Consider the following 6692-nt stretch of genomic DNA (forward strand, 5'->3'; position numbering starts at 1 on the left):
ATTATGAAACCAGCAAAATGGTGTTTAAACTTGGCAAGTTTCTTAAGTCCCCTGACCCTGAGACAGTCAATGAATTGCGCAAATAAGCTTTATTGCAAATTTCTGCACATTTCAAACTTGAGGCCAAACCTGCAATGAGGAAATTTCAGATTTTGAAAATTGTGTTGAATCACTATATTGATGAGGGAGTTTTGGACCTATGGTTTAGGAGGAATGTTCTGACCAGTTGGAAATGAAAAAATTAGAACTGAAAAGGATGGAAATAGAAAAGAAATGGAATATAGAAAAGAAAAAGGAAGAAATGGACATGAGAAAGTTTGAAATGGAGAAAGAAGAAGAAATAAAATTTAAAAACTGGAAATTGAACTGAAAAGGTTAGAAAAGTCTTCTCCTCCCTCAAATTTTTCCTCTTTTGACATTGTAAAGGCATGCATAGACTGGTAAACTCGTTTTAATGAGAAAGAAGTAGACAAATATTTTCTACATTTTGAGAAAGTTGCTGAAAACCTCAAGTGGCCTAGGGAGTCATGGACTATGCTACTGCAAACCGTTTTGAAGGGTAAAGCTCAGGATGCTTACCTTAGCCTTGTCGATACAGCAAAGCTCAGGACTATGATCTTGTCAAAGACACTTTATAAAAGCTTATGAGTTAAAGGAAGTCACATATTTTGAGGGTTTGAGACAGTTAGTTTTGATGGAAGATTTCAAGCAGAGTGTTCATTCTGATCTCAAGACTTATTTGGATGAACATAAGGTTGATGACTTACATGAGGCAGTGATGTTGGTAGTTTGACTCACAAAGAGTTCTTTTTAGGTCTCGGGTTATACCAAGATTTCTGGCCAAAAAGGTCTTTCCCTGGGTAAGACTTTTAGGACATGCAGGTTACAGTGGTGTAAGAACAGGTTCAAATTCTTGTGACAGCAGTCACATTCTTTTCAGTCTAAGACTAAGACTTCCAGTGGTTCTGATACTGTTTGTGCATATTGTATAAAGCCAGGTCATTTGATTTCTGCATGTTACAAACTCCAGTTTAAAATTGAGGGCTGCAGGTTCCCCAAATAATTTTGTGTCAATCGCACCTAAGCTTTTCTTTCCAGGTGGTTCTGAGGAAAGTTTTTTAGTGAGAGTAAGTCCCCAGATTTTGTAGTTCGGAAGGAGATTTTGCCCTTTGTTTCTAAGGGTTCTGTGTCATCGCTTATGGGAGATAATTCTACCCAACGGCCCGTTATTATCTTGAGGGATACTGGAGCTCTTCAATTTCTGATTTTGAAGGATATTTTGCCTTTTCTGATGAGTCTTCAGCGAACTCGGATGTTTTGCTTCAGGGCATAGGTGGCAATTCTTCTGCTCCTCTCCATTTTGTGAATTTGACTTCAGATCTGATTTCTGGTAAGGTGAAAGTTGGTGTTCTTGACTCTCTCCCAGTTCAGGTGTCGATTTGTTGATCGGTAATGATATTATGGGGGCCAAAGTTGGTGGTGATCCCACTGTCACTGTTTCTCCGGAGAGTTCAGTTAGTACAGAACAGTTGGAGGATGAATTTCCGGGTATTTTTCCTTCTTGTGCAGTGACTCGTTCAATGTTGAAAGGCATTTCTTCCAAGACTTCTTTGCCGAATGATACCATTTATGATTTGTCAGATACTTTCATGGATCATTCTTTTTGTGAGATAGAGAGGTGGTGACTTATCTTCAAAGAGTAGTGACTCTTCACAGGTCTTCTTGATAAGTCTGATAGTTTGTCAGGTGGTGATCACATTCTTTCCAGAGAGAAGCTTATTAGTGCGCAGGGTGAGGATGTTGAATTGCAGAAGTTGGCTAGTAAGGCTGTTTCTTTGAGAAGGTTAGCAAGGTTCCAGTTTGTTATTACTTCAAGGATGGTGTTCTGATGAGGAAATATAGGTCGCCGGACGTTCTGGCAGAGGATGAATGGAAACTGTATCATCAAATCGTGGTACCGAAATTATTTCGAAAGCATGTACTTTCATTGGCATATGAAAGTCCCATGGCAGGTCATCTTGGTGTAAACAAAACTTTGGAGAAAATTTTGGCACATTACTTTTGGCCCAGTTTGAGACAAGATGTGGTTGAATTTTGTAAAGCTTGTCATGCATGCCAAATTGTTGGAAAACCAAATCAGAAAATTCCTACCACTCCTTTAAAACCTATACCGGCTTTTGAGGAACCTTTCCGTAGATTTATTATTGATTGTGTTGGTCCACTACCTAAGACTAAGTCTGGTAATCAGTATCTTCTCACTATCATGTGTGCTTCTACCAGATTTCATGAAGCAATTCCACTTCGAAGGATTGTTGCTCATGTGATTGTCAATGCTTTGATCAAGTTTTCACCTTAGTTGGTTTGCCAGATGTTGTTCAGTCTCATCAGGGCTCCAAATTTTATGTCTAAGGTGTTTCAACAAGCTATGTACAAGTTGGGTGTTAGGCAAGTTAAGTCTAGTGCTTATCTTCCGGAGTCACAGGGAACTTAGGAGAGGTTTCATCAAACTTTGAAAGAATATGATCAAGACTTATTGTTTTGAGACAGAGAAAGATTGGGATGAGAGTGTGCATTTGTTGTTGTTTGCTGTCAGTGAGTCAGTTCAGGAAAGTTTAGGGTTTAGCCCCTTTGAGCTTGTATTTGGTCATAGTGTGTGGGCACTTCTAAAACATTTAAAAGAACAATGGCTCAATCACAATTCTGAGATCAATCTTTTAGACTATGTGTGTCTACATTTCGGGACAGACTTTTCAAAAGCATGTGAGTTGGCCAGACAAAACTTCTGGAAAGTTTCACAAGCAAAATGAAACAAAACTATGACAGAAAGTCAAAAGAGAGAAATTTCATTCATGGTGAGAAAGTGTTAGTCTTACTTCCCATTCCTGGTCAACCACTGAGAGCTAGATATCAAGGTCCATATGTTGTTGACAAAAGGTTAAGTGACACAGACTATGTTGTCCTGACATTTATTCCCTGAGCAGAAAGTTCAAATGTCAGATTTGATTCATGAGTTCTCTCATTTATTTCCCTGATGTGCCTGGCCGGACTGATGTTGTTAGCCATGATATAGATGTAGGTGATGCTGTGCCTGTAAAACAACACCCATATCGTATGAATCCAGTGAAACGTGAGATTCTGCGGAAAGAAGTGAAATACATGCTGGACAATGACATTATTGAACCCAGTGACAGTCCGTGGAGTTCACCATGTGTTCTTGTGCCGAAGAGTGGAGGTGGTTGGCGCTGCTGTGCTGACATGAAAGCTGTCAATGCACTCTCACGAACTGATTCGTATCCTATACCGAGAGTGGACGATTGCATTGATCGCATTGGTCAAGCTAGATATATAAGTAAGTTTGACTTATTGAAGGGCTTCTGGCAGATTCCACTCACAGACCGTGCAAAGAAAAATATCGGCATTTGCTTCACCAGATGGACTGTATCAATACAAATTGATGCCGTTTGGTCTGAAGAACGCACCAGCGACGTTTCAGAGACTCGTCAACAATGTCACATCTGGGTCTTGATAGTATCGAAGCTTACATGGATGATGTCATCAATTACGACATGGAGTGGGAAGACCATCTGAAGAGAACTCGTGCTTTCTTCGATAGACTGTCTGGAAGCAAAATTGACTGTGAATCTTGCAAAGTGTGAATTTGGGAAGGCACAAAGTTGAATTTTTAGGGCACGTTGTAGGGCACAGCCAGGTACTGCCAGTTCATGCTAAGGTTAAAGCTATTGTACATTTTCCAGTACCTCAGTCTAAGAGAGAACTCGCCCAGAGATTACTGGGTATGGCAGGCTATTATAGAAAGTTTTGTCAAAATTTCTCAGATGTTGTATCACCCCTTACCAACTTTTGGGGAAAAAGGTAAAATTCCAGTGGGATAGCAGTTGTCAGACTGCATTTGGAAAAGTCAAAGCCATACTCATGAATTCTCAGTATTGCAGGCACCCAATTTCGAGAAAGCATTTAAGTTACAAATTGATGCAAGTGATGTAGGTGCGGGTGCTGTCCTGATTCAAGAGGATGATTCAGGAATTGAACACCCAGTTTGTTATTTTTCCAAGAAGTTTGATAAAGCATCAAAGAAATTATTCTACCATTGAGAAAGAGACATTAGGTCTTTGCTAGCTTAGCAGCATTTTGAAGTGTACCTAGGTACCACTACGGTGCCAATTGAAATGTTTACTGATCACAATCCTTTGACTTTTCTTCATAACATGAAGGAAGAACAAGAATCAAAGACTTATGAGATGGAGTTTGACCTTGCAAGGGTTCAATCTTGTGATTAGACACATTAAAGGCAAAGACAATGTTTGTGCTGATGCACTTTCCAGGCTGTAAATGTATAATGACTTGATGATGCTGTATGTTTGTATCTGTATTATATCATAGTAATTCTGCAAGATGTTTCTCATGTTATTCATATTATTACATGTCATCATATTATGTTAGTATTTTGCTATGATTGTAGCAGAAAGTTTCTGTGAAACTTTCTTTTCCTTAAAGGGGAGAGTTTTACGAGGGTGTGTTTTTTTGTAATTTGTAATAACATTAGTTAGGTGATAATGATTATGAGTCACGATGTTTAAAGTTTTGAGTATTGGTTGTGAGTCACATTTCGAGTCATATATGTTCAGTGGCAACAGTATTTTAGCGGCATGCCTTTATGATAGCGCTCCATAATTACCTCCCTTGACCGGATGTTTATGTGTTGACATCGTCATGTCGTATGTTCAACACGTTTCGAGAAAGATCTAAGTGATTAATGATACAGCCATGCTTTGCTGGAAAGTTCGAGAATCTGTGTCAGTGTATATATAGGCTGGCTGTTGTGTTGTGCGACACGCAAGGACTGACACACGGACTAACATACGGAATTACATGGATCTTTACTGGAGTTGCCCATCGTTGTTTTCCTTCGTCACACCCTGACACTTCGTGCCTGACTGCTTTCATTTGTAAACAAGCTCCATTTACAATATCTGATCTTACTCTGATTACCAAGACTCTGGTGAGTTAATATTTTATATGTGACCCATTACTTTAGATTTGTGACTCAATTGCATTGTATTAGAAATCTGTATTGTGATTCATTGTAGCTTGCTCATTGTTTGCTCAAAATATTATTGAATATTTTAGACTTGTCTGTGTTATGTTTTGCTGGTTCAAAGGGATTTCTTAAACCTTTTGTCACGGCAATTATTTAACCGTAACACTGCCATCATGTGCTTTGATAATATATCATAACAATGTTGAATGTTCAAAGAAGTTAACACCACCTCTTCCAGGTTACCCTTAAACTATTCTAATCTGAAATCTAATATCGTTTTGTCCATTATCCTCAGCCAGTACTGCACAAATTGAAGCCTAAAGGTTACGATTAGATAAGATGACGTTCCTGGAATGTTTAAAGTCAGCGGTGGGTCAACTTTAGACAAAGTAATTGGAGACCTATCACGAAAAGATCCATTCATGTTACTTCCATGATCTCGACTTTTACGTCAATTGGAATCTGTATCATTGAGAATGACAATTCACTGAAGTCAGATAAAAAGTTTTGGTCGTTTTCAACTATTCAACTGAATTACTTATGACATAAAACATTGGTCTGCGCTCCTGGCAATTGACAACCGTCATAATGAGATAGTTATTTGATTGGAAAATTTGGACAGAAGGACTCGCCCGAACACCTCCCGTTCATGGACATTCTAAAACGTTCGAGCGAACGCGCATTTGAAATTGACATTTTTGCTGCTGCATCCCGTGCAGATTAGCACGTGGTTGCTTCACTTCGGTTCTTGACTTGTATGAGAGCAGTCACACTTTGGTGACCGTCTCCTTGTGTATCTTTCTGATATAAATGAATGAATTTTGAAGTAACTTTTGAATATTGTGTCTAATTTGTAGACATTATTTGAGAAACTTGAAATTTGATAGTTATTGAAGAATTCATTGAACGCATTAGAGATCACACATTTGGTGTCTCCTTTGTGTAGTGTCGTATTTGGACACGCCGTTGTAGAGTTCATATTTGTGAACACGCCATTGAACAGTGTCATATTTGGACACACTCTTATAGTGTCAATATTTGGAGACACATATTGTGTCATAACTGGACACATCAATATTTCTGTAAATATATTTGTACATATTGGGGACTATAAACTCTTGGGAATAAAACTGTAAAAAACTACAGAAAAGTGCTCTGTTGTCCTTTGACTACGTAATTTACCAGCTTCCACTGCGTTCCAAATGGTAGCAGAGCGTGGTTATTAATCATGCTTTGTTGAGCACCTTTCTTATATTAAATTCATAGTTTTTTTACATTGGGGTTGATATTGGTAATTGTTTTGTGTAAACAATAGAATGTGTGGGTTTAAGCGCACTGGTTGTACATCAGTTTGGTTCTTCTGAACATTCTATATAGTGTGACTAGATCTGATATTCAAAATGTCACAGTCAAGTGATAAGTCCGTGAAAGGGACCAGGAAAGTTAGTATTGGTGATGAGATTACTTTAGAAACTGCAGCAAATCTTTCCTTCCGTCCTCAACACAAAATGAGAACAATGACGAAGATAAAGTTATCAAACTGAAACGTCAAAAATGATTGTGAAATCAGCATTCACTAAATCCAAGAACATGTTGGAGAAATTGATTGATAGTGAACAAATCTCGTCACGAA

The sequence above is a fragment of the Haliotis rubra genome, unplaced genomic scaffold (genome assembly GCF_003918875.1).
Source record: "Haliotis rubra isolate DU_JTF1 unplaced genomic scaffold, ASM391887v1 Scf1657, whole genome shotgun sequence".
Taxonomy (NCBI): Eukaryota; Metazoa; Mollusca; class Gastropoda; order Lepetellida; family Haliotidae; genus Haliotis; species Haliotis rubra.